The sequence below is a fragment of the Oreochromis niloticus genome, linkage group LG17 (assembly GCF_001858045.2).
Source record: "Oreochromis niloticus isolate F11D_XX linkage group LG17, O_niloticus_UMD_NMBU, whole genome shotgun sequence".
In the NCBI taxonomy this organism is placed as follows: Eukaryota; Metazoa; Chordata; class Actinopteri; order Cichliformes; family Cichlidae; genus Oreochromis; species Oreochromis niloticus.
This window is the reverse complement of record NC_031981.2, coordinates 10,176,592-10,188,005: the sequence shown is the minus strand read 5'-3', so window position 1 is coordinate 10,188,005 and position 11,414 is coordinate 10,176,592. Positions and strand designations below refer to the sequence as shown.

General features: G+C 40.6%; 1 protein-coding gene and 1 non-coding gene across 7 annotated transcripts in view; one reads left to right on the top strand and one right to left on the bottom strand.

Annotated features, from left to right (window-relative positions):
• The first annotated feature begins 4,910 nt into the window (after positions 1-4,910).
• Positions 4,911-11,414, top strand: part of wnt5b (wingless-type MMTV integration site family, member 5b) — an 89,108-nt gene continuing 82,604 nt past the window's right edge. For 4 of the 6 annotated variants that reach the window (XM_025899637.1, XM_005451680.4, XM_005451681.4 and 1 more), the window contains exon 1: positions 4,911-5,873. The gene's annotated coding sequence lies outside the window, so the exon portion shown is untranslated. The remainder of the gene's footprint in view (positions 5,874-11,414) is intronic. The other 2 variants (XM_005451682.4, XM_019346839.2) reach the window with 1 other exon arrangement.
• Positions 8,978-9,050, bottom strand: trnak-cuu (transfer RNA lysine (anticodon CUU)). Its single transcript has one exon. It is a non-coding gene; the product is annotated as a tRNA-Lys (tRNA).

Sequence of the window (11,414 nt, the reverse complement as noted above, 5' to 3'; positions counted from 1 at the left end):
ATGTTTGCAGGATGGGTGAGTAGATTAAGATGTGCTGCACAAAGCCCAGTGACTAGGTGTGAGGTATGGGTCCAAACCCTCCTGACAGCAACTTTTACCTACAGCCCTTTAGGTAAGCAACAGTTACACACTCTGTCGGCGAGTCTGATAATGTCTCACCACATTGTGTCAATTTTATTATTAGATGGTGAGCATGAGGGTCTGTTCAAGTGTCTGCCTGTGTACCTTTTTTGTGAACATGCAAACTTGTCCCTGGAGAATTTACATTACAATGCACCAACTATGCAGGTGCCTCAGGCGATGAACTTCAAAGACATATAAGAGGAGTGACTACTTGGCTGTCGGGTCTCCAGCCATCCATGTCTGTGTCCCCAAGGGAGCGTAATCAAGACCCAACTCCCTCTGTCTTTCAGGCAAGTTTCCTCATCGCTTCCAAGCCACCATTGTTCAGCATGCTGTTGGGCAGTGTCATTTTCTTAATCACAAATAAATTATGATTAGAATTGAATTATTTAAAAAAATATCAAGATATAAAATATTTCAACAAATACCTGGATAATGATGGAAGAGTTTGAATCAGTGGTATAAATTCTTGTATTACCTATGATGTGTGGGGGTTTTTTTGCTCCCCTTGATCCAAAACCTGGACCTGGTGACCTCCTCTTAGGTCTTTACTACAAAGCAATATTTAACAGGTTAGGGAGCAATCGTGAGCTTAAAGTCAGATATTTCTGTCTCATGAACGTGTTTTGAATGATGTCCAGCTATAAAGTTACAGCAAACTCTGCTCAAATTGTCACTAAAGTTTTGTTTGTTCAGCTGGTGATATGGAAAATGTCTAAGCATTTTCTTTTCTTTCTATGTTTTTAGTCATCCAGCTCATGGTACTCTTAAGCTTGATGAAAATAGGCAACTGGACTTCTTTAAGTCTTTAAAGATATTTCATCTCTCATCCAAGAGGCTTCATTAGTTGAAAAAAAAGAGGTGGAGAGTCCCACTCCTAGTATTTAACCCCAAGTGGAGGCTGTCACCTTTGGAGCAAGTCGCTCACATACTGTGATCATGTGCATCATCACATGAGCCAAGGTGTGAAAAAAGGCATGGCAGTCTCTGAAGCACTACCATGACTAAGTGACTGAGAACCTACACAGACACGTTCCTTTGCACTTTGTCTTGTACTTTGGGTAAAACACCCTTTAATTGGTGTGGAAACACAAAGGGGACTCTAGCAGGTTGTAGTAACTACTTCGGGTTTAACTTGAGATGCTGACAGTCGAGACTGGTTCCTAAGAGTTTGTGTCTCTACAGTCAGGGAACATAGAGTTGGGCAGAGCTTATGGAAAGCACAGAACCAGCTCCTGATTGTAAGGACAAGACAAGTCCATCTCACTATAGATGCACTCCAACAGAAGCTCAACCAAACACTGCAGGAACTTATAACACTCTTACTTTACAAAGCACAGTTGGGACAGTACATGAAAGGCAAAGAAAGACAACTTTGGAAATTACAAACACTGCAAATAAAAACTAAAGACAGACAGGATCGAACAGGATGGGTGATGAACTTGTTCGATAAGGACTTCACTAAACGTGGAAAGGATGTGCTTGCCAAAGAGCTCAATATCTCCACAACAGCTGCCCATAATGGATCTCATCACAGTGATAAGAAATAATAAGCTAACACAAACTGAAGCAGAGCAAATCAGAATGAAAGTCCAGTGAAAGTGCAAAAGTCCAACCTCACCATTCCAGAAAAGGAGCCTATTACATCCCCAAATAAAGACCAGAGCATCACCATACTACCAGTCAGTGGGGAGGTGCACCATTGTTCTACACTCTGATTATTACACCAAAATTACTACACTCCTCAGTGACAGCAACACTTATGAGGTAATATGGGAAGACCCCACAAGGAACGACAACTACAGCTACAACTTAAAAGGGAACAGCCCATTGACCACACAGTACTGCTCTTAGCCTGGGAATACCACACCCGGTATATATAGACTTCCGAAGACACATCATCCACTGACTTCACCAACAAGGTCCACAAATTTCTGCTGACTCTAAATAAAGCCATTGATGTTGCCTCTCTTTTCACTTGTATACCTACAACCAAGGCAGTCAGAAAAACAACTACAGTAAGGCAGGTGCTTACACAGCAGAACCAGGTTCGAGTTAATACATTGTAATGTTGCTCTTTAATTCTAACATAACTGCTGCTCTGAATCATTGAACCTAATGCATTTAAACATTAAAGTTTACTTTCTCATAGCCTAGTATAGGTCAGTAATCCATGCTGAAAAAAAAGTTGATGCATTCATTACCACTAAGCTGCATTATTATAATCCATTATTGTCAGGTTGTTTTAAAATTCCCTGAAAAGTCTTTCAGTAAATCCAAAATGCTGCAGTGGGCATACTAACAGGGACAAGAAAGAGCTCATATTTCTCTTATACTGACCTCTCTTTATTGGACCCCTGCTAAATCTGTAATTCAATTTAAAATCTTTCTCTTTTCTCCTGACATACAAGGTCCTTAATAATCAGTCCCATCATATCTTAAAGACCTCATAGTACTATATTACCCTAATATAGCACTTCACTCTCACTTTCTTGGGATTCCTAGAGTTTCTAAAAGTAGAATGGAATGCGGAGCCTTCAGATATCAGGCCCCCACTGCTGAAAGTTTCTTCCTGTTAAAAGGGAGTTTTTCCTTCCCACCTTCAAAGTGAAATTAATTTTATTGACTGAATAGTTATATATGTGATATATATCCTGATCCAGTTTCTAATCTGTGCTCTACTATTCCAGCAGTGTAAGATACCCTTAGCAGCAGATTAGAACCAACATTTATATATTTATATATTTTTTTTTATATATTTGTATAAAATTAACATTTTATTAATAAACATTAATAAACCTTCCCCCAGCTGACAATCTACACTTAAACCAGGCTGTAAATAAAAGAATCAGTGAAAATGTGGCACTCTAAACTGAAACATAACCTGCTACCGAGCAGGTTGAGTATGAGTAACCATGGTGATTTACCTCGGTAATAAGAGAACCACTTTTGTGACACAGACAACTCTGACTTTAAGTTGAAGATTGCTCACTAACCCCTCTGGTTTCACACATTGCATTGGGCTATGAATCTGTTTCAAATGTTGATTAGAACGATGAGTTAGGGGGACAAACGCGTCTTCTTGTAGCATGCTTTTTGGGTGGCATATGTTAATGCCGAGCTATATAATGGACTGTTGACCTGTCGAGGGTCTATCCTAGCTCTTGCTCTGTGACATTCTGTTATCTGCTAAGATAAAAGACCTGTTTTGTCTCTGGTACATTTGACCTTGGATGTCCTGGGATCTGTACTGGGAAGCAAGTTCTTCTGTTAACTTGTTTCACCTACCCTAATGCTGGCAGTCAGGCCGTCTGGTCACATGTACGTGGTTATTACCTGAATAAGTTAACCCAGGGTTTATCAGTTTAGTTGCAAATCCATTCAGATGAATAGGGCAGTGTTGGCAGCGGCTGACTAGTCACAGACATGGATAAGTCGACTGGCAGCAGAGCAGCTGATTTTACAAAAAAAGAATGAAGTTTATACTGTTTGAAGCAGGGAGACAAGGCCGCATGAAATGCTGACCGTGTGAGTTAAGGTTATATCTGCGCCCTGTCATTAAGGCAATGAAGAATCTGAAGGATTACACTTCTTTTTCCATTAAATTAAACAAATATTTGGATGTGCATGATAAAATTTGCATTCTTATTCTTTCATCTGCAACCCCAGTGGTGTTTAATGGTCTGAGAGCAAGTAAAGAATAAGTAGAACAAAATTAAAACATGGAATTATGCACTTGAAAAATTTGATAGAAGGTCCACCGGTATAAGCCACGTTTTAGGATTATATATTGAGGCATATAGAATAATAGAGAGTTGTAAAATTTTTTGCAGGTACCAGGAGGAAAAATCAAGAAATAAAGCTGATAGTCTAAGAATTCACCCTTACCCCTACTTACCCTCTTACTAGAGGTCTGACTAATCTTCCAGTAATTACGATGCAATTTTCCAGAGCACTGATTGGTCATCTCCAGACTTAACCTTCTCCAGAGCAGATTAGGTCTGCAGTATAAATGGGATAATCATGACAATGTATCCAGAGTGCCGTGCCAAAAAGTGTTTGCCTGTATTTAAAGTGTTGTAAATGACTTGTTGGCCTATAATCTGTGAAGCATGTGTCAAACATATCTTTCATGATTGATATCAGGTCATTTTGAGTCACAAATAACATTCCTGTAGAAGCTGCCATCAGTTTGTTAAAAGCGACTTTTGTATAACCTTTATTTATCCAGGTAAAAAGTCTAATTGAAAGATTAAAAATATCTCATGTTTTTAAAAAAGATCTGACCAAGAGGGCAGCAGAAACTGTACAAACATAACAGTTCTATAAAAATATTTCAAGTAGCCAAAAATTGACTTTTTAATTGTATTATAAAGCAGGTATAATAACTTTTATATATAGCTGTTTGTTGATAATAATCTATTTACCGTTATAAGCAGAGACATTACACAAAGAAAACAAATATAAACATCGGGTATCCTTTTTGGCACAACACCTTTTATGCTATTAAATGTATTTTCCCGTAAGATAAAGCTGTATTTGGCGTGCTGCTATGCTTTGTAGCTGTAGAAGTGCTTTCTTTATACCTGCCTCTTAGTAAATAAAAATTATTTAAGATCGAAAATTATCAAAGACCTGTGCCATCAAAAAATGACTTCATTAACAACCTGCGGTACTGTGCACAACTCTTGAGTCAGCTGCACAGATCGGGAGCTGATTTTCACTTAACTCTGTCGGGAGTTTGAAAAGTCTGGTGTCTTTTTTTTAAAGTTTATACATCGATTGATCAATAATTTTTTATTTGAAGTGATGTTAATTTTGTCCACACAGTCTGATAAAACACAGTCCTTTAAAATTGAAATGTAATCAGATAGCTGACCCACCAACAATTTTTGCCCTATAAACTCACTGCAGTGAAGTTTATTTGTAAGGATATAGTGAAAGGGGCCAGACTCAGGGGTAAAAGCCCTGTTTTTAAAGGCTATGAGTTTAATGGACTCCAAATGGAAACCCATTGGTTAAAAACACTGTCAAAAAGGCGAATCTTTCCTTCTTATTCTGTGTAAAACGACCTCCTTTCCCTCTTTTACGCCTCTGTCTCCTTTTCTCCTCCGGTGGCCAGGCGGGCAGTTTTCACATCAGCGCAGTTGTTGAGGAGGGAGAGAGAGAGCGCGCTCTGGGCTCTATTGTTTCATTCCACTTCTCCTTCTGTTTCTCGACGCGTAAAAACTTTGCGGAGCACCCTCCCCTCTGCTTCCCTCCTCCCCACCACCTTCTCCTCCTCCTCCTCCTCCCCCTTTCCCTGCGTGCGTAATTAGTTGGAGAGTGTTTGGAAACTTGTGATGGCCGTGAAAAAAATCTCACTTTATTTCTGACACCTGTTGCTGAGAGCACAGCTCACAGCGCAGCGAGTGCCACTCTTTTCTGTCGGGACTTCTGGATACTGTCAGTCGCAAAGCTATACCTCTGTACATTCCCACAAATCAACTTTTTTTCTTTGTTCTTTTGCTCTTTCTTTACTCAAACAACGACTTTCGTGTGACACCGAGGAGTGAAAGTCAGACTGTGAAGCGTGCTGCTGTGGGATCTTCCCGAACGGGATATCTCCTTCCATTGAAAACAGCGATCTGTCTGCACTTTCCCAACCGGACAGAGAGTAACAATTTTCGGTCGTTAGCGCTTCTGATGGTGGGTGGAGAAAGTTTTCTTGGACAACCGATCACCGACGTTAATCCAGCACAACACACCAGGTAAGAGCATTCGTTTTAAATACTTTACGAGGTGATAACACAAAGTACACAATGGGAATGTTAGCGGTGGATTTGAGGTGTGTGATTTAACTTTTCAGTGATTTGTGCCATGATTTCTGATAGTTTTACAGTGTTATGTTTCTTTTCTGACTTTGATCTTTGTCCCACAAGATGAGGTAACTTTAAAACTCAAACTTTGCAAGAGTAGATGTGGTTTTTAAATCATAGATCTGAACTTGAAATCTCGCCGTTCCTGCGCTCTCTGAACAGGACATCTGAAGTCAGTGTGAAAACATTTGGGACTTTGTTCCATTTGAACTTTTTGTCCCCTCGATGTTTCCGTTGTCACAGTCTACTTACAGAATGGGCTTATTTCATTGAATTTGGCTCGCACATGACAGTGGTGAAATGCAGAGTGTGTCTGTTTGTGCGTTTGTGCGTGTGCCAACCCCGTCGGCCCAAATGAAGGCAGCCCTCTCGCTTTGCGGTGCAGACCAGAACTATTTTGGTCGAAATGTTGCACAAATGTTTCTCTCAGTTTAGAGAAATTGCTCTGCCTTCATCTGGACCAGAGGACTGGATGGCATCTAAGTCCGACTGTAACTGTGAGGGAATGTTGGTTCACCATTTAATTTTGCTGCCCAGCGTAAAACTCACTGAACCAGGAGTCTCTCCCTATTTTGCGCGAAAGTCTTGGATGTACCAGCTGGAATGTTATTTTTTTTTCTTCCTTTTTTCTGAATACCTACTTTATGATACAGTTTGTGGCCTCCGAATTTAGTGTCACAGCTGTATTTTCGAGACCAGCTGTGCAATCAGCAGGTAAAAATGCATGGAATTGGGAAACCATAGCAGACTATCCAAGTTTTCTAGCCTTTGAGGATAAAGTGGAGATGAAATGGTAAAAATAGGACATGCAACCCTCTATATTTTGTAGCACTATGAAAGTGTATTTAAATGTCTTAATAATATGGATTCTTGTGTCCTTATGTAGGAGTTTCTGTGTGTGTTCAAGTTAATGACACACTCACTATGCACTTTCAAGTTTTTATGGTGACTGTTGACCACTAACAATGGGAAAAGTAAACCATTTAGCATAAAGAATAGCATCTGGGTTAACCTTATTGTCTAGTTCTTCACACACACTTTCATCCCAAATTCATGGATAACTTTAATATCCATTGAGTGTTCTCTCATAATAAACTCCTTAAACTTTAGCTGAATAGTCTAGCAGTGTTATTGAGGCTGATGTGTCTTTTTCATTCCTTACAAAACAGAAATAAATTCATATTCAGATTTCAGCAGAATCAATTGTGGCACATTTCTGTTTAAAGGAAAAAAAGAGAGGATAAATCCTCAAACTCTCAGGTGTCCACCTTTGGGGTTGTGTCACGAAGGACATACAGCCTAAAAAATCTGCCAAATCAGACACATCCATCCGCTGTGGCGACCCCTTGTGAATAAGGGAGCAGCCAAAAGTAGTTTATTATCATTTATAAAGACAAGTTAAATTAACTGGTGACAAATGCAGCTTGGTGTTGTAACTGAGACATGTTTGCAAGAAGGTGACCTAGCAGAGGATGATGAGTTTTTTAACCGCCCAGGATTCATGTTCGACGATGTTATGGCTGCAGAGAGAGAATGTCGAGGTCGTCTTTGGCAGTGACGTCTCCGGCTCACTTTGTGTTTCTCATGGTTTTAAAATCCGAAACCCACATGAAATGTGGCCCGAGCCGACAGCCGGGCTGATAAACCCTGCAAGAGGAGAGGTGGTGTGTGTGTGTGCATGTGTGTGCCTCTGTGTGTGTGTGTGTTTCAGGATAGATAGTAACATTAGATGTGTAGATAGGGGTGCTGAAAAGTGTTGCTGTCAACAAGTTAGCCATTAGAGAGAGATAATCTCTCTTCCTCCGCCCTCCCGTCTCAGTCAACTTCTGTTCTTTCTCTTCCATCCCCCTCACTGTTTCATTCAGGACCTTCATTTTCATGTGCTTCATCTATTCTTACTTTTCTTCATTTTCTCAACTTAGGTTTGGTTTGGGTTTGGCGAGCAGTGAACCAAACTTTTAGACTCACCCGATTTTATGCAACAGTAACATGTGGAAACTGTTGAGCAGTTAAAATATACGTGGGTGCTGTCAAATCTGTATTCCGAACATCTTCTCATTCATTTACCTCTCTCCGCCTGTCTGCCCTCTAACTGGTGAGAAAGACCTTTTCTTTAACTGAAGCGCCTCTTGAGTGTCTCATCCCCTGGGACTCGGTAATTAGGGAAGGGGAGTAAGTGAGTATGTGTATTTGTCTCCGCACTAGACATTTGAGAAGATTGCTTGTCTGCAAGCACAAATGGGGCCTCAAGGTCATTCAAGAAAGCATTGTGAGGTCTGTGTGTGTTTGTGTGTGTCCCACGTGTTCAGACGCAGTAGATTTGGGAATAAGGAATAGGAATTAGGAATATTTAATTAAAGTGGTTGTTCAAACATGTGATTCTTCTAAAGTGAAAATAATCAAATTTAAGTTTTTGAATCGACTGGATTTTAGAATCACCTTGTCTGCACTCAGTGTGTTACGTGAATGTGTAACGTGTGTGTATTTCAGCCTTCCAGGAGCACTAATGAGTAAGTTGGACTCTCTCTCTCACACGCACGCACAGATGGTGGTCAGTTTGAAGAGGATGGCCTCTTCAGCTCTCTAGCTGAAGAGCTGCTGTTTTAAACTCTTATTTCTGATTGGCTCTATTGAATCTTTGGAATTCTTCTCAGTGTGTAACCCTCCAGTCCTCCCCTGATGTATTTTTGATTTCAATGAAGAGGTTTGCAACTTACTCTTAAAATTTAAAAACTGATTGTGTCGCGAGCTGAGCGACACATTTTTTTTTTTAACAAAGTTCCTTTCTATTATAAAATAAATACCCTATAAAATATTAGCAAAAACTATTTTGTCATCCCAAAATTCCTCATTTATGAGAGCTGTGAAATACAGATTAGCACGATTTGCAGCATTAGCTGTGTGCACTCTGATTAAACTCAACACTAACACTATTTTGGGGTAGCTCATGATCTCACGGAAGTACACTTTTCTCCAGTGACTCGAGAAAAGACGTACGCCCAACGTGGGGCTCGAACCCACGACCCTGAGATTAAGAGTCTCATGCTCTACCGACTGAGCTAGCCGGGCTGTGTGGGTGGCGCACAGACATGCTGTGAGTCATTGTAATATGATATTCCGCGGTCTTGCGCTGTGCTCAGGTATGAAAAAACAAATCAATAAGCATAAAAGACGCGCAACTTCTAGGTCTGATTACTGAAGCCTACATTCTGCTTATTGGACACCAGGGGGCGACTCTTGTGCTTGCAAAAAGACCATTGAAAAACAGCCGTTTATCTGTGACCTCCGTGAGTACTTTCCTGATGTCTTTGCGCCCTCAGGCACTACTTTCAGGTCATATCGTAAAGAAAATTAAAATGGTGACAGGACAGGATGACCTTACAGTGGCTACATGCATCTTTTGCCCTGCGGTACAGTGTTTTTAAAAATTACTTATTAATGCTGTAGTTTTTAATAAGGTTGATGCTCCAAAAAGTTCTGTACTACAAGGTGAAGGCAGTGTGTGTGTGTGTGTGTGTGTGTGTGTGTTTGGCCCTTCTGAGTCGGCGGTTCAGGCTATGACATGATGTCATTGGGGGCAACAGGGTGGAGTGAGATGGGGTTAGAGTTTGGCTCAGATCCTGACTCCAGCAGCCCCAAAAATGTGTCTGACCAGCAAGTATGTGACTGGCCCCGCTTGTCTGTGCGCTCGTACATGTGTGTGAGCATGTCAGCCTCAGTGTGTCAGTGTATGCGGATGTGTATGGTCAGTGGTAGCAGTGGTCAGCAGCTGTATGCTAGCTGTGTCCTACACTAATAGTAAAAGTGGTTTATTGGGCACTTGACAGGGCCTGAAACCATTTTATAAATCCGGCGGCTGGTACGACGGAGAGAGACGCACACCATGCAGCCACAAGACACACAACATAACACCAGAGGAGCTGCAGCTACTGAGCACTGTTGTGTCTAGGAAAAGGAGAAAATGTCTCTCCTTACCATAGATTCACATGTTTTAAACCCACGACAATAGAATTTGCCTATGATGAGCCAACTATGAGTATAGATTATAACTCTGTTAGTATCAATTATCAGTTTATTTCACTTTTGAAGAGACTTCAACTTGCAACTCAGATGTGGCACAAACTGCATTTCCTCTTATAGCCACTTGAGGCAGGCTCCAAAGTGAGCCAGTGCCCATAAACTCCACAGTTAACATGAACACCTTATGAAAATAGGGTGTTTAGAGCCTAGTACAAAGAATTAGTTAATTCCCCCCTTCATAATAACCGTATGATGTGAGAATTTGTTTAAAACTCACCTATTTTGATGCTGTTGCAGCTTAAAATCAGGGCGTGGGTGCTTTGATCGACTGATGTACTGTTACAAGCAGCTGTAGCGGACGGCTGTCTGCTAACTGTCACCTTTTGCTGGGTTGTGTGTAAATGTTTGCTTCAGTTTCGGTTGGTGAAACTAGTATTTACAAAACCAACAAGGCCAAAATGTTAACATGAAACCTTCAAAATGTAGAAACCATGGAGTCTCATCTCACTGAGCAGCCTTTCATTAAATTCCTCTATCATCAAAAGTATCATTTGTCAGTGTTGCGGTGCATAGTGTGTAAAAGTTGCCAACACTGTGCTGACTCAATAACTGCAGAGCTCCAAACCTCCTCTGGCATTAACATCAGCACAAAAACTGCGCGCTCGTAACTTCATGATGTGGGTTTCTGTGGCTGAACACCTCCTGCAAGTGTAATGTACATGTGGCTGAGCACTTCTTTCTATACGGCATTTCATCATATTGACAATATTTTATTTAATTATCTGGTAGGTATTCATATTGTAATATTGTTCTTTGGGACACTCAAATGTCTAAGTCCGGTTGATGATGTTTAATGTCTGTGTATAGTTGTCACGACTGGTTGCTGTACTGGAAACAGGAAACCAGAAGTTGTCTCCTTTATCTTCATTTTAAATTGACCAATTACACCTTCATATATTTGTATTTTTTTCATGTCCAAATTAAATGCACAAAAGTTTAAACTGACTGTGAAACTGTGTATTTCATAGTTTTGTGTAACTGAGATTTATCAGTGTTACTTTACTAGAAAATACATCAAGACATGAGTGTCGGAAACATTACCCTGCCCCCAGTTTGGAACATGTGACATCACAGGGGACCTGCAGTCTGCACACCTGAGAAAGTTTCTTGAAATAAAACTGTGTTACAGCACATACAGTAAATTTAAACAACAAAATTCTCATTTTCCCTTCCTCTCAGTTGCCCCGATCCAGCACTAATAAAACTATCAGCAGCACACCTGCACTGGGGTTGAAAGCCAGTCACACACACACATGCGCAGGATATGGACAATACACAAACAAAAACTCAAACAGATGGGGACAAGCATTTTATTTAGCACATGCTCACTACAGTAGGTCTGTTCTCATTACG